The sequence below is a fragment of the Sceloporus undulatus genome, chromosome 3, assembly GCF_019175285.1.
Source record: "Sceloporus undulatus isolate JIND9_A2432 ecotype Alabama chromosome 3, SceUnd_v1.1, whole genome shotgun sequence".
Classification (NCBI taxonomy): Eukaryota; Metazoa; Chordata; class Lepidosauria; order Squamata; family Phrynosomatidae; genus Sceloporus; species Sceloporus undulatus.
This window is the reverse complement of record NC_056524.1, coordinates 128,883,518-128,905,546: the sequence shown is the minus strand read 5'-3', so window position 1 is coordinate 128,905,546 and position 22,029 is coordinate 128,883,518. Positions and strand designations below refer to the sequence as shown.

The 22,029-nt window shown below is 38.5% G+C and overlaps 1 protein-coding gene across 1 annotated transcript in view; it reads right to left on the bottom strand.

Moving 5' to 3' along the window:
- DACH1 (dachshund family transcription factor 1) overlaps positions 1 to 22,029 on the bottom strand; it is a 425,175-nt gene that overhangs the window by 163,319 nt on the left and 239,827 nt on the right.

Here is a 22,029-nt window from a genome sequence, read left to right as displayed (position 1 = left end):
CCTTCTCAGTGGCTGTTCCCAAGGTCTGGAGCTCCCTATCTAAAAATAACTAGACAGTCACTCTCCATGGTATCCTTCCAGCAACAGACTGCCTTTGGGAACTGACTGCTCATGAGGCAAGGCTTTTAATAATATGCTGTATTATCTATATTTGTTTTTGTTTTAATGATACAGATTTAGGAGCTTATCCCATTAACAAATAAGGTGGCTTACCTCTTCCGGTTTGAATTCAGGATCTGAGATGCCCCCAGTTGTTATCATATGTAAATCGCCGCCTATCTAGCCAGGATACTGCTGCCCGGATGCATCCCGGGTTGAAGCCTTGCTCAGCCAGCCAATTTTTGAAGTCAGAAGTCCCCAACTTTGAAAAAGTACTGGCTGAGTGAGGCTTCGACCCAGGATGCATCTGGGCAATGGCATCCCGGCTAGATAGGCAGCGATTTAGATATGACAACATCCAGCGGCATCCTGGATCCTGAATGCAATCTGGAGGAGGTAAGCCGGCTTATTTGTTAACCGGATAAGCTCCTTAAATAGCTTTAAATTGTGTTGATAATTCAATTATATTCTAACATTTATATATATTTTTAATGGTCTGTACTTTTATTTGCATCTGTTTTAACTTTCGTAAGTCCCCTTTGCATGGGACACAAAGTCAAGCAGGACACATGATGTTTTTGATGAATCCTCTCCCAGGATTGGGAAGGGAGGTGGTTTATAAATTAATAAAATTACAACAGTAGCACCTTCTCTATGACTAGCAAACTATGGCAAAATATCGTTCTTCAAAAGTCTTCACCAATGAAAGTGGGCTAACCACCTACACATTGCTCCCTAGTGAACTTACTTCAGTGCAAGAAGTGGATCACATCTCTGATCCTTCACATTATTTTTGGCTATATGATCTTGTCCACACCATTTTCCTCCTTCTCATCATTCCTCCCCCTAGATCCACAGCAATGCCACCTGAGAGGGCCAGCCACAGAAACAATTATCTGGATTGTTCAGGAAAGTGTGGGCTTAAAATCAAGTTTTTAAAAATCAAATTAAAGTCTTAAAGTATGAAACAGAACTGAATTTCAAGTGAATCATCAAAAATGTCATGTGCCCTGCTTGCAGTGACTACAAGGCGAGTATGGTTTTTTTATTATTATTTTATTTTAATGGGTTTTGGGGGGGGGGGTTGCAATGTAGACAAGCTCTAGGACTAAGAGTTATTTCAGGAGGTAACAGTGAAAGCTAGGGACATTACGTTTAGCCCATTAAAAGACTCTATTAGCTCTAGCTTTGAAGTCAGTAACTTTAATCTTCTTAAAAATACTCACAAATTCAGGATCCATCTATTGCTTTTCTCACCCTAGACTATGCTGCTTGTGACTTTCAGTCTATACGTAACATAAGTGAATTAGCTTAGCAGTGTCTAAACTGTAGAAATATTATACAATTATACAACTGTTTATTTTATATAACTTTTAAAAATATTCACTGTAAATTCCTTGAAGGAGCATAACTCTACTAGCAGTGATCAGCTAGTCTCTATCTTAAAGTCAATTAACATCTCAAGACTACATGCTGAAAACAAGTAAAAGGAGAGGATGCTGCTTTCATACCCTATTTGTGATCTTTCAAGAGGCTGATCACTTTCAGAAGCACAATGCAAGTTAATGGACTGATTCAGCAAGGCTCTGCGTATGTTTTAACCATAACACACTTACATTGTAGTTAGATATTGGCTCTAAAAGATTTCCATTTTCTTCAGTTGCACTAATATGACAGCTAAGATCAGAAAGGTAATGTACTGCTAGATGCTAATATTAGCTTGAGAGTATTAAAGGGATACAGTCAAAACACTGTTAATTTTGTATTTCTGCAATAAATATCAGAAGTACCAAATTTCTTTTTTCGAAGTACAGTTAATTTTTTTAACTGTTCAAAAGTCTAAATGGCACCACAACTTTGAAACAATGTGGGCAGGTTTTGTTTTTCAGTTGCCACTCTCTAACAGCAATACACTATTACAACACAAAAGGCTGAAAAGGTAGACCACAAAGGGAAGACACACCGTGGGATGTACAAACTTCCACATTTCTTAAGAAAGAGAACAATATAACACTGCATTTCCTCCAGCGTGTTTAAGCAATAACAATTCAGTACTGTTCCTCAAAGAATTCTTATCTTCCAGCTACATTAAATGACTTACACAAACTTTTCATGCTAGAAAGAAGGACATAAATCTTCAGTAATAATAAAGAAATACATTATTTTAGCTTTTCAGCTCAAACAAGAATGAGGTCTATTTGTTACAAAATTCTGTTTTCCACAAGCACTTTTTCATACCCTCCAACATTTTGTACATGAAAAACAGGATATACAGAGCCAGGCAACATCACAGTGCAGTCAAGGTGACAAAAGTTATAAACAACCAAGAACATACAAACAAAGAGAGACTGCAACCGTTTGTATTTGCTTGAACCATTCTGGATCCTACAAGTCCAAAATGCTGCAGCCAGAATGCTGAGCTGGATGAGTTAAAACAACTTCACTGACTTCTGATTTGTTTCTGGGCACAATCCAAAGTGGTGATCATGACTTTAAAAGCCCTATATGGCTTGGGGTCAAACTATCTGACCATACTTCCCCATAAGAACCTGCCAGGCATTTAAGATCAGAAAGCTTTCTCTCAGTCTCACACCATCACAGTCATGCTTGGTGAGGACACACAAGAAAGCCTTCTCATGGGCTGTTCCTACCATCTGGAATTCTCTTCCACAGAAAAAGAGTTTCCCTCCTTTACTTTTCTTTTTGTTTAAGCAGCCTTTTAACGTGTAGTAAGTAGGGGAGTTTGAGGCGTTACAAACCGCCGCTTTGCGGCGGTCTCCCAGTGCTGCTGTTTGCTCCGCGAGGGAGCTGCCGCAGCCAAACCACGCGGCTCCCTTACGGAGCAAAAAAGAAGCTCCAAAATGGAGCTTCTTCTGGCGGCGCACTAATGACGCCGCAAGGCGCCAACGGCGCACTTGCAATGTCATTAGCACCGCGTGACGTGCGGACGCACGGCGTCCGTTACGTCAAGATGGCGGTGGCCGTGTGGAATGGCCGCCGCCATTTGTTACGGACAGAGTCCGTAACAGGAATAGGGACATCTGGAAGAGACGCCCATTTTTTAAATTGGGACGTCCTGAGGACGTCCCAAGTGGCAGTTTGTAACCCGCCAACATTATCAGGATGCCACATACATACATACATACATATATATAAACTGTATGTCTTTTAAATGATTTTATACTGCTTATGTGGTGATACTAATTGTATTTGATGTCTCACTAAGGAAGCACAGCAGCATACAATGAAATAAATAAATAAGTTTAATAATAATTACTGGGAAGGGCAAGACTCTGTCCCCCTCTTGTCCTCTTCCACGAGCAAGCTGTTGGATGCAAACTACTTTTGCTCTTTGAAATCCATTTTCACCAATTTAACTAAGCTGAAGACAAAGGGAGAAAGTGGGAAGAGGAGAGGGGAACTGGGACATTTTAAAAGCAGCTGAAAACATGGAACGACAAAGGATTTATCAGCACTATCCCTACAGGACAGTTAGGGGTTATGCTTTTTACTACCCTCTATTATCATTTGTGAAGAAAAAGGACTAGAATTCATGTGTGTTCTAATTCATGTTCTTATTTTCTTAAAAAATATATTAGTTCACACCCATGATAGGTAAAGTTCCAGACTCCACACACAAATGTGTGTGGAGTGATTCCCACTGAGCCAATAACCCTAATTTCTAATGCCTGTTCCATACCACTTCTGACCACAAGTGGATGTACACAACACAAGAAGTTTCTCCTAATCAGAGCATAGGCTCCTAATACATAAAAAATGCATTAACTTCCCTTATAGATCCAAATTATATAAAATATTGCTGAGAACAATAGTTGCCTGCATAAGCCAGATCTTTGTTGTAACAAGTTCATCGTTTACATTCCACACACCAAGGGGGTTGCTTAAGACTTGACTTTATCTGAATATAATCAGCGCACAAATGTAAAAGTTGTTGCACAAAGCCCCTAGTGCTACCATTTGTTACACTATAACCAAGGTCTAATTTTTAAATTATTTTAACATTATTATTCAAAACTACATAAAGTACAATCTAAGGTTCATTTGTACTGACTGCTCAAAGGTGGAGGAAATGCAGACCTACTAGTGCACTAAACAAGTGAACAGCAGTGTGGCCGACTGATGTATTTCCTTGTAAAACCTTGAGAAACCATAAAGGGGCACACATACTCTAAATAAGTTCTGGCTTAAAGCGCACAGGCAAGCTCTGGGGGAAAATGTTTAGAAACCTCACTTAAGGCTAGAAAAATATCTAATAATGAAGGAGGAAAATTTAAGAGTAGATACCATGCCCAACTTTTACCGTCCCATTCAAAAGAAGCTCCATTTTCCATTTTTTAAAAAAATTACCCTGATTTTGTGCTCTCTGTTCATTTACTGTACACCCCCCAAGAACTTTTGTTATTTCGTAGCATAGAGATCACATAAACTTAAAATGAAATACACTGAATACAGTACCTTATCTCTTTGCAGACTAAACAAAAGACTAGTTTTCATTTGACTTTTTGTACTAAAATTAGCCTTCCCAAGTACAACACAAATACCAGCATGATAAGCACAGCCATGTGTTTTCCCCTTAGAATAAATTAATGCAATGCCTTGATTGTTGTTTGTACTTGAAAAGCAAACATGCTGTAAAATACATCCATGTACTCTGCATAGCTCCTAGTTTGGGAGCTCTACCTAAGCGGAGAAGCAAGTCCTTCTGTTTATTCTGTATTCCATACTTTTTTTTTTCTGGGTAGAGTTTAGGCTGGCTATAAAGGACCTTCTGGTTAAAAGGGTGATAGTTGTGCCAGAAAATATTTGCAATTTTTTCTCAATGACAAAGATTTATATAAAGCACACTATGAGAAACAATTTCCAATTGTTTCAAAAAGGCCCAGCCCAGCTCTGTTCTGGCATCACCATGCTCAGGCAATGCATGGCCCAACCCCTGTTCTGGTACAGGCAGTCCAGATGACATCCAGCATGTCCAACACCAGAATCAGGGCAAAATACATAACAGAGTAAAAAACCTTACCTAAAAAAACTTTTTAAAAAGGCACTCCATTTCTGCACATTGGCTGAGCTACTCAGTCCACCACCATCACAGGTTGCCTGTTCTGAAGTCAGAATGAGACACTCAATACGAAAGCAATGCTGGGTGTCTTGTTCTGGCTTCAGATGTAACTCACCCGCAGAGGCAAGAGACACACCAGGTGGCCCAGAAGGATGTCCATGCAGACAGTTGCCACATAATGGAAGTGAAGGCCAAGTTACCATTGGGGAAGGGAATAGACATCTTTGGGACCAGGATATTCTGTGTTGGCCCTGGAGTATCCTAGTCAGGATCCACAACCTCTAAGAGTCTTATGGGATCTTAAAGACTTACAAATACATTATCCTGTAAGCTTTGTGGGCTGGGTTCATTTTATCTAAAGCATGGGGACAGGATAAAACTTTCAGGTCATGAAAGTTTTCACCGTAATACATTTGTTAGTGTCTAAGGCTGAATCTGCACTTCAAAAATAATGCAGTCTGTCCCCACTTTAACTGCCATTGCTCAATGCTGAGTATGTCACTGGTGACATGGAGATCTAGGCTGCATCTGCACTGCAGAAATAATCCAGGTTGGCACCCCTTTAATTGCCATGGCTCCATGCTATGGAATTCTTGGATTTGTAGTTTGTAAACACGGCAGGCTGAATATTTCACAAAACTACAAATCCCAGCATTCCATAGCATTGAGCCATGGCAGTTACAGTAGTGTCAAACTACATTTATTTCTGCAATGCAGAGGCAGTCTGAGGCTCTACAAGCATTGTTTTCCCTGACTAGGCACCTTTCTCATTGCCTCTATACGTTCTACTAAAAGGACTTTGACTGAATGGACCTCTCCCACCCATGAAGAGGATGGGACCACCAACAGTCCCATCATTGTATGTTAGTATGAAGGTGGAGCTCTCCAGGTTTTAAGCACTTTAACAGAGTGATATCAAGTATACCTTATCCCCAAAATAGCCTCACCATCTTGAATACCTCCTTTAAAGTCAGGATTAAAGCCATCCCACTGACATGGAAATCACCAGTCATCTCTTGATGGGACACTACTTCAGCTCTGGTAGGTCACTAACTCGCATAATCTCATAAAACATGATAGGGAACATTAAAAAACAAGAGGCTGAACTACAAGACTGTCCCCTTTGGAAAATAATCTCTCCTGCTGTATCAGTACTGACCTATTTATAAAAATGTCTCTTAACCTGAACAGTTCTAGTGCCACTATCATGCTGAGAATACTGAAAGGTGCCTTGGGTATGGTATTGTCAGTGGCTTCCCTTAACCCAAAAAGACTATAGGAACTTGCAAGGGGGGGAGGGGTCTTCTCTCACACCCTTGGTGTCCTAATGCAAAGTGAGGCTGGTGATACTACTTGAACAGGAATTTGCTAATGTGTGGCCCAGTGCCCTATCTCACCACCTTCTGGGCCACATTCTGTTGAGACTTTTAGATTATAATTTATTGTAATAGTAGTTTAGCAACTACAGTAAATGGAGAAATGATATGCTGTTAAAAATATTCTTAAGTAGCATCAATGTGCTGTCTATGGAAATAACAGGGAAATCCTTTCTTATTATTTCTTTCTTTTTCTTCGTTCTTTCTTTCTTTTTGGCATCAATCACTAGGAAATAAAATCAACTGCATTTACAAGTGTCATTATAACAATGCTATTTTCCATAATGAGATGACCTTCTTTTCTCCTTAACCCTTTTCTCAGCCAAACCACCTACCTCAACTTTGCCTTCTGTTTCTCTAATCTTCAATTATTTATGTTTTCTTCATGCTGCTCTGTCCGCCATGGGAGCAAAATTGTGTTTGGTGAAATATAGAGCTAATTATACCATGAACTCCAGCAACAAAAAAGACACAGCAGATGTTACTTCAGACGTGCTAACAGTGCCTGTGCTTAGTGCACACACAACAGAAGGACTCAACAAGGATCTGAAAACAATATATGATAAAAGCAGCTTAAGCATGCAAAATATATTAACAGAAAAATCAAAGAAAGGATGTCAGTCTGCATTCCTCCAAAGCACTTACTGTGCTGGTCCCAAGAGCTACTAGATTCAACATGGATTTTGCATATCTCTGTAATATAAATATATGGGGTTTATACTCCCATGATCTGAGAGGAGGGATTTACAACATTAGCTAATGACAAAGAAATTGCCTCAAATCCTGATATTTAACTGGCTTTTCTTCTTTGTAATTAGCTAAATTCTCTTCATAAGCAATGGGGTATATTTAAAAAGTGTTTAAAATGAAAAAAGAAATGAGGAGAATTCACCATTTCACAACAATAAATGCATTTTGATTTCCCTTCTAAATACTCTTAAGGTTCTCTAAATAATAATGGTTTCAAAAATCAATCCTATAAACAGAAAGCTGAGTAGTAGGACACATAGATGTACATAACAATCTGTTCTTTTCATACTTCCTGGGCTGGATTTGGACATGAAGAAAAATATAATTATAAATAAAGTTAAACTAACAAGGTACACTACAAGAAAATGGAAAACACTGATAATTAGTAAAAGAATGAATTCACACTTATTTGCACATGTAATACATTACAATAATTAGAATATAGTCATACATTTTTGAGCATCAACAGAGTGTAGTTTCCCTACTGTAAGCCTAAGTACTCTTGTATACTCCAAGAAAATGTTGTGAAAATTGCAGGAATCTTTCCCACCGGATGCCACCAACTTCTGAAGAATATATAAGACTCAAATAGATTGTTGCCTTTGCCTGCATCTCCTGCAAAGAATGACCATAGTATGGCCCATCTGCACACAAAAAGGTATCAGGTGGGTTTAAACAATCATCAGTATATAATCAGTACTTGGAGACAAAAATATATTTACTCCAAATTTGATGCAGCATAAGGACATCTGTGTAATGTTGAGGGACAGAGAACTTTTTGTTAATAAAATATTGCTCCCATGTTATTTCAACAATGGTCAAGCTGGCTTGGCTTGATGCAAATTGTGCTTATTATTTCTTATGTCATTTTATACTATTAAAATGGCATTTTCAATTTTAAAGAAATCTGCAAGAGTTTACAACATTATAAAATTTTAAAAAATAAAAGATATAGTTTAATCCTGTAATAAAACAGTAAAATGGTAAGAGTTTTTAAAAAGTGAAAGTTTAAGTGAACTCGCTCAAACTGTGCTATGTAATGGCTTCCCAATTGGCAAAGGGGTCAGGCAAGGCTGCATCTTATCGCCTTTCCTGTTCAACTGATATGTACAACATATTGCAAGAAAAGCAGGACTGGACACAGATGAAGACAAAAATAATGACAACAGAGAATCTACACAAATTCAACCTAGACAATGAGGAAACAGAAATACTACAGTCGGCCCATAGTATCTGTGGGGGATCCATTCCGGAACCACACAGATACTAAAGTCAAATTGTCCTCAATGGTGGCACTGCCATGTAGTCGCAGCACCACTGGGGACAATGGGACTCCCCCCCCCCCCCCCCTCCTGAAGCCTGCCTCACTGCTCTCACTGTAGCGAGCAGCAAGGGGCTGTCTCCTCTTCCCCCTCCTCTTGCCCCCAGCCACCTCCGCCTCCTCCTCCTCTTCCTCCTCTTCACCTCGCCGCCACTGCCTCCTCCCTCCTCTTTCTCTCACTCTTCCTCTTCCTCCTTCTTCTTCCTCCTCTCCCTCCTTCTCCTCCCCTCCCCCCCCCCCTCAAATAGGCTTGACATCTGCAGATGCTTGGCAAATCTATGAATATGGAGGGCCTACTGTAAAATAATTTATATACCTAGGGTCAAACATTGATAGGAATGGGGACTTCAGCCAGGAAATCAGAAGAATATTAAGAATGGGGAGAGTGGCTATTAATAATTACAAAAAATTCTAAAGTACAAAATTATTGAGTACAAAAGTTAGAATCATAGAGGCCACTGCATTTCTCTTACCATGTATGGATCTGATAGCTGAACAGTTAAGAAATAAGATAAGAAGAAAATAAATTCTTTCAAGATGTGGTGATGGAGAAGAGTGCAACAAGAAGATCAAGCCAGATATCTCTCTGAAAGCCAAGATGACAAAACTGAGGCTGTCATATGTTGGACACATCGTGAGAAGGCACGACTCACTGGGAAAAAACAATAATACTAGGAAAGGTGCAGGGAAGTAGAAAGAGAGGAAGGCTGCATGCTAGATTGATGGAGTGTTTAACAACAATAACAATAAATTGACATGGCTACTGATTAGGGATGGAAGGAATATTTTAACATATTCAAAAAATGATTGAAAAAACATGTATAGAGAAAGCCGGACAACAAGAATCCTGGACTGATGAGAATCTTAGTAGTTGAGGTCTTCTTCTGTGCAAAATTAGCACATGGTTGATTTGAAAAGAAAATAGCTTTTTATGGAGAAAATATTATTTTTCTGCACAGAAAGCAGAAATATCTCCATAAAGAAGATGCTTTTTTCTGTGCCAATTTTGCACAAATCAAATCCCAAATTTAGACTAGGCACATGCAGGGTTTACAAAGTCTTTCTTGCAGAAGGAAGAAAATTGCTTTTAAAAAATGTTGCTTGATTCTAGAAGAAGGTCAGTGGTGAATTACATTCCTACTAGTGATCAGGAAAATGCCTAGGCAAGTAGAATCAGAGTGGCCATAGTTTCTCCAGGCTTTCTCTAATCCCATAACAAAATATTTAGGAATTATTATTATTATTATTATTATTATTATTATTATTATTCTGTTTATTTATATCCTCCCTTCCTCCCAATACAGGGACTCAAGGCGGCAAATATAAAACAATCCAAGTTAAAACACTATAAAACCTGCAGAATACAAGTTTAAAAAACGATTAAACAATTCAAACCATTAGAAACATTACATTATTAAAATTTAAAGTTTAAAACAATTTAAAAATAAAAATAAAAACAATACAGTATCCATGTCATGTGAAAGCCAAGCAAGATATAACATGTCTTTACCTGCCGCCGGAAGGACAGCAGGGATGGAGCCATCCTGGGGGAAAGGATGTGTTAATGAGGGCCAGCAGGAGAAAGCATCACTAGAAAGACTGAACGTTGTGCAAGAAGATCCATGATGGAGAACCCTCTTCCCAGTAATGTCTCTCAGTTCCCTGTATATTGATTACATTACCAGGGATAAAGCAAATGTGCAAACATTCACAGAGCCAAAGCAAGTCATTTGGTATATCCCTGTACAACCATATTTTGAAAAGACAGTTCCTGTTCGTCATGAAGTAAGACCCCAGTCAACTCACATCCTACAATGTACAGTAATCAGTTTCAATTGGCTTGATATGCCAAAACAATAGAATAGAACATAATTATTGATAAATGATAGATATAACACCTATCTGGCTGCTTGAATCTGAAACTATAAAAAAAAAGGTTGAATGTTAAATTTATGTTCTGGAAAATTGATCCCAAGTTGGTTTTATACTTCATGAAAAAGGACTTTTATCTTGTATGCAAAGAGTTAATGAAGTATGCAAAATCTGTAACTTTTTAGCACTTTTATGGTAAAACCTAGTCTACATAAAATTGCGCCTTTAACATTAAAAATGGATCACATGCAAGGAATCTTGATTAACCTTTCATTTCTCAGAAGCAAGTTTTAAATACAGTGATAGAAAAATGATTTTGAGAACCAAAATCTACTTGTATTCTTTGCTATAAGTATTTCAAAAGAAGAGCCAAACCCACACATGGGAAGAAATCATGTCAAACAGAGTAGGGATTGAAGTAATACTTGAATATATATATATATATATATATATATATATATATATATATATATATAGTGTCACACACATGTTTCTTGAAATATGTAGAGTAGAATCCTGGACAGATGAGAATTCACAGTTCAGGACTTATTGTACACAAAAGTTGTGTGTGCTTGTTTTACACAGAAAACAGCATTTTCTAGGCAGAAAACAGCTTTAAATCCTGTTTTATAATTAGATTGTAGACCTATGAAAATGCAAAACGTTGAGTATGGTGATGAGGAGAAAGTTTTAATGATGGTCGCTTGACGGACATAGGCAGGAGGAAAGATGTTACCCATGGCCAGGGTGGGTAGGTGTCCATTTGAAGTGGTGGGAGGGAGTTTTGGAATGTGGTGTGCGCAGGCTGGAACTAGAAAGGAGATATATAAACTGGCTAACAGTGTTCAGTGTTATAATATGTGCAGCATACCAGGAAGCCATTATTTTTGTTTAACCTTTATTTATGGATTGGAGTTTGTGGGCCTTTCATATCTTACTAAAATGAATTTGTTTTGTAGGCATTATATAGACGATTTTCACACCAGCGCTTACCATGGGGTAAGCGCTAGTAAAATGCTGGTAAAACATCAGGGAAGCACATGTGGGTGAAAGCTTAACTTAGCCAAAGTTTCCGCAAACGATTCAAGGACCTTAGAATTGAAGGGACGATTCCCTGACATTTCAGAAGTGCATCAGGCTTTCACACTCACAGACTTCCCTGATGTTTTATTGGCGTTTTACCAACACTTACCCCACAGTAAGCGCTGATGTGAAAATCTTAACAGTCAGCCCTCTGTATCCATGGATTCTGCACTGATGGATTCAACCATCAATGGCTTAAAAATATTTTTTTAATAATCTAGAAAGGAAATCTTGATTTTACCATTTTATATAAGGGACAGCATTTTGCCATGCCACTGTATATAATGGGACTTGTGTGTGCACTGATTTTGGTATCCACAGGAAGTCCTGGAACCAAACCCTAGTAGATACCAAGGGCTCAAAGTATACCCTACATCCTCCTATTTTGAATTCCCTTTCTCTGTTGTCTTTCCACTGGGAAGCAAATACATTTTTATTCAAGCAATTTGGGGCAAATTAATGGCTGCTAAGAAAGGTGTTTCTAATGTGCTAATTTTTTTTACAGATATGTTTTTAAATTGCTATTTAATTCAATAGTGTTTTAATGTCATTACTTGTTTAATTGCATTCCTTAATATTATAACAATCTCTTGATTTTATATGTACCTTTTGCTTGCCACTTTGAATCTAAATTGTGAGAGAATCAATTTGGGAATATAAATAAAAAAATAAATATAGAAGTAGATATTTCCTCCTAATTATAACTAAGCATACATTTTAAGCAAACATTTATAAATTGGGGGATGAAGTTGGAAGCATATAAATGGGAAAAAACCACTTATTAAAAAGGCATGCTGCAACAATAATGCAGATCAATTTGTTATTGTAATTAATTCCTGTCCTGTCAGTTTCAATCTATGGCAACTCTATGAATGAGAGATATCCAAGAAACCCTGGAAAAATCTGGCTATGATTTCTTTGACTTAATTTATCCACCTATACAGCAGTCTTACTTTTTTTCCCCTGCTGTCTTCCATTTTACCAAGCAGTGGCTGCATCCACACTGCAGAAATAATCCAGGTTGATACCACTTTAACTTTCATGGCTCAATGCTATGGAATTCCAGGGATTGTAATTTATTATGGCAGCAGAGCTCTCTGACACAGAAGGCTAAATGCCTCACAAACTACAGTTCCCAAATTTCCATAACATTGATCCATCTTTTACTTCAGGAAATATTAGAACTATAGGTCAGCACCACACTGACAGTCCCTTGCTGCTCAGTCTGTGCAGAAAGAAAAGACAGGAGGGGTTTACAATCCCCATTGCATTGTTCACCCACTGTAAGAATCTACTGCAGATTCAAAGCAGTAGCCCAGAATTGAGGGGGGTGTTATTATACACTATTTTAAATTTCTTATTCTAATCATCATGTTAGGCATCTGGACTAAAATCAATCAATCAATCTGTCTGGGCAACTATATTTTGGAACATAGGCATCTACTATGCAAAGAATTTGTGTCATAGGAGATTATCAGACAGGAGAAAAATGGGGGGGAGAAAAAGGCACAATCCTGGCTGAATTGCAAGATTGCATGGAAGATTTTCAGACTATGTTGCACTCATCCAGGACTTACCCTGGAAAGAACCAAGAATGCTCCAGCAACAAACCATTCACAGGGAAATCCCATGAATGGCTTCCCAAAAGCACAAATGAAGCACAATTGCGAGAGCGCTATCGTGGAAGCAATAGGGGATACCCAGAATGCACTGCAGTGGAGGCAGTTCGTTCTCCTTGCCAGGATTGATTTTGCAGTCAATTTCAGTCTTCTTTTGAGGTATGGGGCACAATTTTATTTACACTGGATTAAAACAAAGTGATGAAGTAATACATTTTATTTTGTTATCTTTTATTCTGTGCAGGACGGAAACATGATTTCAAGACATGTGCCACAGTGCCGAAATGGCGCATGAGCAAAACAATTCCTATATACTAACAATTGATTCATGGATGTGTGATAAATGCGACCGCGATATTATATGGTAATGTCACCATAATCGCATGACTGTGTGACTATGCAAAAATATCGAGCATTATAGCGCTACTGTTGTGTTAGCTTTCATTACCACGATTATTGCTGAATTGGCCCTGATGTGATAATCTCCATAGTTGGTATGCAGAGGATCCACAACATCTCCAGGTAAATGATCTTAGCCTGCAAGAAGCTTTTGTACAATAAACAAAAGCTTTATGAATTGTTCATAAAACAGTGGCAGATCTTAGTACGAATACAGTACTAGAGTCAGTCCCAAGCTCAGCAAGTACCGACCTTCCAGGTGGTTGACCTAGACAAGATTTTTGCCAGAAACTTTGAAAATCCTATTGACATTTGGAATGAAATGGACTACATCTAAACCCCAAACTCTTATATACAGGCCTCAATGACCACCTGCAACCAGGAGTCCCCCTGCATCCCACTCTGCTATCTATTTGCCACCTATAGCTGATTTTACATCCTGCAACTTCCTTTGATCAATCCCAAGGATGATGTGGCTGAAATCATTACTGATGACTTCCCTGTCCTGCCCTGTGGATACAGAAGCTAGTGTTTCATCTAGCAAATATTCTGTTGTTGAGTTGGAAGAGGTGGAGAATGTTGCTAAAAGGTTGTTTTTTAAAGAATAAATTAAGTTGGGGCAAACAGAAAATGAATCAGTGTAGCAGGGGGATGGATGGTAGAGGATTTTATCTCCATACAAATGCAGCATGTGTATGCACACCAGCTACCCCACTAATCTGACTCATGGACCCTAAAAATTACCATCATCTCTCCAAAATAATTCTATATTCAAATTGGCTTCACGTCCTAATCTGTAAGTAATGTTTCATATTACTTTCTAATTTATTATGTATTTTTAGGCCAGAAATCTAAATAACCCAGTTAACAATAATCTCCCATTATACGGAGGAAAATATACAAAAAGTAAACAAGAAAGCTACTTAACATACTCCATGTGTCTCATTGTGGTATTCTTAATACTTTTCTAACTTTTGTTGGTTAGCATGCCAGTACGTGTTAATGTAAAACATTGTGTCAATATTTTGGTTGCCATTCTTAAAAGTGTTGTCATTTCATTTTACAACCTTCTCTGCATCCAAGACCTTTAGGCTCAGATGAGCTCCTTAGAAGATAGCAAGCCCAGAAGGGGAACAATCATCACTTGCAAAATATCTGGTGATGTATCTGATGCTGAAACACTTCTGGCTCCAGCAGTTCTACTTACAGCCATAAAACCTTGGGTTTTGATCTTGTCAGACCTCATTTGCCAAGCAAGGGTGGGCTAAGCAATACTTTTACAAAACACATAAGAACACCAGATGCTGCAGTAAGTGGCCATGGCAATAGGTGATACTTATCCCCTTCAAGTTTGCCCTGAAATGGTGCCCTGGCATGCTGTCAGGATTCATTTTGCTGTTGATGGTAATGGCCTTCTGATAACAAGTAAAATTGAGTTTTGACAGCTGAAGTCATTAAATATCCCCTAGTATTCTTCACAAGACTATATGTGTGAACCCATATATCCCAGCTAGATTTCAAAAGCATGACTGTGTTCTGCCAAAATCCTTTCTACAGTTCTTGTCATTACTGCTCAGTCCAATATTGCTACCCTATGTTCCTTACCCTTTGTTTCCATATTTCCCCAGATCATGCTGATTTAATGCCTAGGTGTATGGACTCTATGCAGAGCAGAAGATATGAAATAGTCAATCCAGTACTACAAATAAGTGTTAATTGTACTGAAGGTAGTCAAATTCATTAGTCAAATTTTCATTATTATGATATGCTTTGAAAATATTTTTTAAAGAATGCATGTAGGGTATGTTAGCCACCCCGATTGACCTCAAAGGGGCGGGATATAAATAAAAAATTTATTATTATTATTATTATTATTATTATTATTATTATTATATCTCTGTTCATGGTACAGGAATTTAACGTAGTGTCTAAATTCTCAGGAGTATTTTATAATTTTGGTACTTATCTATAGTGCTACAGATCATCAGTTACCCTTGCCATAAAAGGATCAGTTTACAAGATACCTGATTTTTGCAAAAAGTCTTCATTATTCGTACGTCTAAGAGTCTTGACGGTTAAAGACATTACTCAAGTTTTGTTGTTTTTAATTTACAGTGGATTCTTGCTTTAGGCGGGGGATCCTCCCATGTAAAGTGAATTCCACACATGCTCAACCCCCATTTAGATGAATGGCATGCACTCTTGTGTGTGGCGCTGCACATGTGCCATTCATCTAAATGGGGCCTCCCATCCACATGACCTCAAGTCTGCATACGGGAACCCTGCGTATGGGGCATGCTGACTGTATAACACACCTAAAATGTGAATAAGTGTCTTATATCTATTAATTTAATTTGATTTTAAAAAAAAAGTGAAACCCATTGGTTCACAATCTAATATGGATGACACAACAGGGAAAAGTAATGGAGGGCAATGTCAAAACCAGGAAAATCTGGGTTTAAAATACAAAAAAGATATAGAAGGCTAAATAGCCCACAAAATTACAAATCCCAGAACTCCACTGCATTGAATTCCGCTGTATACCGCAGTTAAAGCAGTGTCAAACTGCATTAATTTTGCTGAGCAAATGCAGCCTCAGTTACTGGCAGGAAGGGTTAAGATAAATTATACTACTGTGTTTCTTCTCACACTTTGCCAGCCCTAATTCACAAATTTTTTATAAATGTCACAATAAGGATTTGATGCTATTCTGTAAAATAATAATAATAATAATAATAATAATAATAATAATAATAATAATAATAGGTTTTATTTATACACTGCCCAATCACTGGGAATCCGAGTGGTTTACAACAGAGGGGATAATAGACAGTTCCCTGCCCTCAGGCTTACAATCTAAAAAGACACAACACAAAAGGAGAAGGGAATGGTGGAGGGGAGGGGATCAGGTCCAGCATTCTTCTCTCCCTCTGAGGCCTGGACTGTTAAAATACATTTCTAATTTGTATGGAAAATGTTCAGATGTGTCAATGGTTAACTAAGGTTTAAAATGGTTCCTGTTGCAGGCCAGAAAGCCTAGGCCTGGAAGAGCAAGTCTTCAAGGACATGTGCTGAGACATAATATCAACAAATGTGTTATTGTTATGCTCCTGTGTAGCATGGTGACTTCATGGGAAAGAGGTGTGTCCACTTGGTGGGAAAGTTGATCTTGTGAGAGAACAAAGACTGATGTCACATTCAAGTTTCTAGCATGGACTCTGAAAGAGAATAGATGTATAGTAGCCTGCTGTAAAGTGTAAATAGCAACAAAGTCAATAAACCCTCATTTGAGTGAAAATCTGTGTGGAAGTTACTTTGATAATGAGTAGCTGAGAAGACTGCATCTGTTCCAGTTGGTACCAGTCCAGAACCACCGGCAGCACGAGACATCAACCATCCCAAAGATCTTTTTTTTCTAACATGGACCAAGGTAGATGGACTGAAGGGAGGGCTCTTCTTCTTCAGGCTAGCCCCTGATGGAGTTGGGTCAGCCTGTTCTCTCCCTCACAGGCCGAAAGATGACAGTTATGGAGGGAGTGCTCTCTTTCTTCAGGCTAGCTATAATTACAGTATAGCTTGAATTCTGTTTGTTGATCCCAAGTGGAAAGGATCCATTAAATCAATTACTGAGTCAACACATAGGTAAATCCCATTAATTCAATGGGCAATGGTACTAGGGACTAACAGTAGGATTCACATCATGTGAACTTTCATGAATAAATATAATCATTTTGCTAGGATTTCTTTTCATGATGATTTTTAAAAAAAAAAAAAAAAGAGCTGAGCCACTTCAACTGTATGTCTTTGCCACACCCAGTAATCCATTTTGCATTTTGCACAGAACTGAAATGTACAAAAATGCACTAAATGCACAAAGTGTATGGTGCTCAGACATCAGCCCTGCCTCTGCTTTTGGAAGATCCCTAATAAGGATACTGTGATTCTTTGCCCTTGGATTGCTGCTTGGTAGCAGAAGCCTATTACTTTACAGAGAACCATGTGGCACAGTATTACACATTCTGAGGACATTCTGGAGGTTTGACTCTGCCCATCCACAGCAATAATTAAACTTAAACAGAAGAACAGCTTTGTTGGAACAGATCAAATAGATTTTCTAGTCCAACATCCCATCCCACAGTGGCCACACAGAAGCTAATGTGAAGCCCATGGGCAGGACATAGCATCTTCCTACTTGTATGCAGAAATAGATTAATCCTTACTAGCTATTGCAACTAGCTGTAATCCTCCATTAATTTATCTAATTGTTTTTTAAAGCCATCCAGGTTTGAGGCCGTTGCTTCAGTTCAACAGATTAACTATGTACTCTGTGATGAATCATTTATTTGTATGTGTTCTCAATCTCTTACTATTCAGCTTCACTGGACGACCCCAGATTCTAATAATATGGGAGAGAGAGGTTTGTTTTTGTTTGTTTTTTACTATATTCACTTCCTCCACAATGAACTATAAAGGCTTTCATTAAGTATCTTGGCTCGCCTTAAGGAAAACTGTATATTTGGCCTGTAATTTTCTCTCTGCTAGAATTTAGCATCATCTTCTAGAGCTAAAAGCAGCAGAGGACAATGTAATAATAATAATAATTACTGCTGTTTACTAGATACTACTAGTTTAAAAACATGTTATAATAACAAATGTTAGTTATTGTGGGTAATGCATAATATAGTGTGCATTTCTCAGTGGTAAGCCAAGCAAGTGGGATTTACTGAGTAGGTAGTACCCACCAGTCTTCTAGGATAATTAGGCAAGTGCTATCAGCTAAAGCATCATTATCACAGTCTTGAGGGAAGGGGGGGGGGGAATCATCCAGATTGAGTTTAGCAGAATGTATACACACACACACACACACACACACTTTCTTTAGTTTCCAGATTTATAGTTTCTCACCTTTAAGCTAGAGATATTGCTATGCTTTACTGTATACCTTGAAGTATGTACCTCTCCCTTCCAATATTCACTGAAAATATTTCATGTACTTGCCACTGCTCTCCATCAAAGAAGAATGGGCTTGAAATGTGTCACAAATCATACCTAGATGCTAGAGAAGTTCAAATTGCCATAAGTAGAAATGCCAGGGGAGCCTTTACCACACTGCCAAAACCATAACGCAACATTCACAATGAGATCATTGCATCGTAATCCCTTCCTCAATGTGTTTCCTTTTGTGCATCGGTCATTCTCAAGTCAAAGGGGGGAAAGGTAAGGTCCAGAGACTACCAGTTTACGATGGAGAAACCTTGAATCTGCACATTTTACAGACATGTTTAAATGCATCTTTGCTACTATCCTGAAATATAAAATGCCTCTTTATATTTGTTCTGCAAGTCATGCAGGCTTGTTACTTTTAATATTACCCAGGCTTTTGCTATCCCAAACATAGAGGATGTATTTTTAAATGCATCCAGTGTGCTTGATAAAGCTCTACAGGCATAATAACACAGCCTAATGCCATAATCATGTACACTATCATTTAGTACATCATTTAGTTCAGCCATCTTCCTTTTTGCTTTATTGATTCCCTTAATGTAATTCACTGTGGCATACATCATGAATTAAGAAACCAACCAAGGAGTGATCTGGATCAGCTATAAAGTATCTGGTGCCCCATGCAGAATGCCTTGAAATGAAAGTGCAAGAGGAGTTCTTTTGCCCCAGAACAATGTCTTTTTTCTCAAAAACTGAACTGTCAGGCTACACCTGCCTCTGTGGAAAGAAGGAGCCATAGTAGGAAGGAGCCATGTGATTTTGTTTGCATGTCAACTCTAGCCTTGCCAGAATTCTGAGTACCAGGGAAGGGACAACAGCAAAGGCCTGGTAATTCATTTGTAGAAAGTGGAAACAGACCTCTCCCTATGCTGAGCCCTGTTCAACAGTTATTCGTGGAAAGAGTAAACATGTGAGGACACCCCCAACTATCACCAGTTACCTTTATTTATGGAGGTTGGCAGCTTGAAGAAGAGAATTTCTGCTAATTGACATATCCTCCACAGACTGGAAATGTAGGTTTCCAAATATTGTTCAGCGCTTCCCCAGATAGCACAGATTTCTCTGTTCTTTAAATTGTTGCCTTCACTCTGCAGTGTGTCATAGCAATGGCAACAGAGAGAGGTGGTTTTAGCCCATTTGATATCCTCATGCTTTGATTATATTCATCTCAATTAACACCTGCACAGGGTTTTAGTTGTCCATCAATAAAATACAGGCCAAAAAGGTAAAGATTTTCTCTTGACATAAATGTCTAGTTGTAAACGACTATAGGAGGTGGTGCTTGTCTCCATTACTAAGCCAAAGAGCCTGCATTGTCCAAAGACGACTCTGTGGTCATTTGGTCAGCATGATGGCACCAAATGCTGTTACCTCCCCACCAAAGTGGTATTTATCTATCTACTTGCATTTGCATGCTTTTGAAGTGCTAGGTTGGCAGAAGCTGGGACTAGTGAGGGGAGCTCACCCCACCATGCAGCACTCGGGCTTTGAACTGCCAACCTTCTGACCTTACACTCATCAGAACAGGTGTCTTAAACACTAAGCCACTGCATCCCATAAAATACAAAGCAGAGGTGGGTAAAATGCAGCTCTTGAGTTTTTGCATACACACACACACACACACACACACACCAAACCCTTGTGTTCTGTATTGCCCCCCCCCCAAATTTTGGAAAGGTGGGAGAACAAAAGGAAACCCCAAGCTTCCCAGGGTGATTTCATCATGTTTGGGGGCAATTTGCGGGCACCTAACTTTTGTGGGGGGGCTCTACAGTCTTGTTTTTCAAAACAGGTAGTGATTGTTTAGTCACTTTCTCTCTTTTAAAACAACAAGAGAAAGGGGAACCCCAAACATCTCCAAAATGTGACAAAATGGTCAGTAGCAGTTGCCAAAAGCTTGAGGACAACATGACCTATTTTAGAGCATTTTTTAAAAAACTGGAGTTCCAAATTGGGAGGGGGATGTCAAGGTTACAATAGGAGCAATGTAGTCACCCTTCATAGTGTGTGTGTGTGTGTGTGTGTGTGTGAGAGAGAGAGAGAGAGAGAGAGAGAGAGAGAGATTGAGATGGCTAGCTGAGGCATCATTTTCTGTTGTATATTCCATCCAATTTGTTTCTTCCACTCACATCTCCAATCAAATACATCTTGTATATCACTGAAGGATTGGAAAACTGGAAAACCTTGGGTGTCAGTGGTACTCAACATTAGCAACAATACCCCTATCATTTTCAACATTTTGAGAAAGAATTTTGGTTGTCGCTGTTTCTAGTCAATTACATTAGGCCTTAAGAATTATTTCAACTCATATTAGGAATCGACTTGCAGACTTGTAACCTTGGAAGGGGCATCTAGTCCAACTCCCACAGCTAAAGTGTCTTTGAGAGGTGGTCAGTACACCACTTTCCAAACCAGTCCACAGTCATACATCTCTTGTCATCAGGAAGTTCTGATGTTTCCAAACTCTTCTACTGGAAATCTGTTAGCCTTTAGCCTTTGGAAAGAGTCACTCACTTTCCGTTTATTGCTAGAAACTGTGCAAACCCCTCACGGATGAAGTGTCTGTCACAGGTCCATTAGCTATGAGACTCTGCCAACACTATTTCACATATGATGCCAATTATATGTCTTTGTGTGTTTTAAAATAAGCATATTACATGCAGCCCTGTGGGAGTTATTGATTACTTTAGTCTACTGGTCTTGTTAAATCACAGTAAACAGAAATCAGATAAAAAAGAGGGGATTGACATTATTATCCAGTTGACTTTTAACTATATTATTCATTTTAAAGCATTTTAATATATTGCAGAGATTGATTTTAATATATTCATTATGGCAAGTAAAAATTCACAACTCCTCTTATTGTGAAGTGTAAAAAAATTTCAGACCCCATCATTGCATGTTACTTATCTTTCAGCGGTAATTAACAAAGTCTTAATCTGGCTAATGTTAATGACCACTGTTCTTTTCTTAAATCCCAGTTAAACCAAGCTTATTAAGGACCAATTAAAGAGAACCTTATGTGATCAGAATAACAGTACAGCTGTTTTTCCCCCAACTATAATTTTTATTTTGATGGATAAATAGACAAATAAATGCCAACCTTTTCATTATAGTTCTCAAAAACCACAATGTCTAGAAAAAAAAAACCAATAATGAAAAATTATTTGCAAAACAGAAAGAAAAGAAGGAAGGAAACTCTTTAAAACGTTCAAAGATGTCAACCTTTCAAAGATGTTTTGCAAGAAATTGTACCATGAACAGCACTGGCACCAACATGTAGCGATGAAAAAGTTTGTATGCCAATATCAGAATAAGTTCTCTGTGGATGCAATGCTCACAAAGGTCTGAGGATATGAGAGAACATTCAGGGGTTGTGCACACTGGAAATAAAGGCCTGCCTGGGGGTAGAGTTGGGGCATGGCA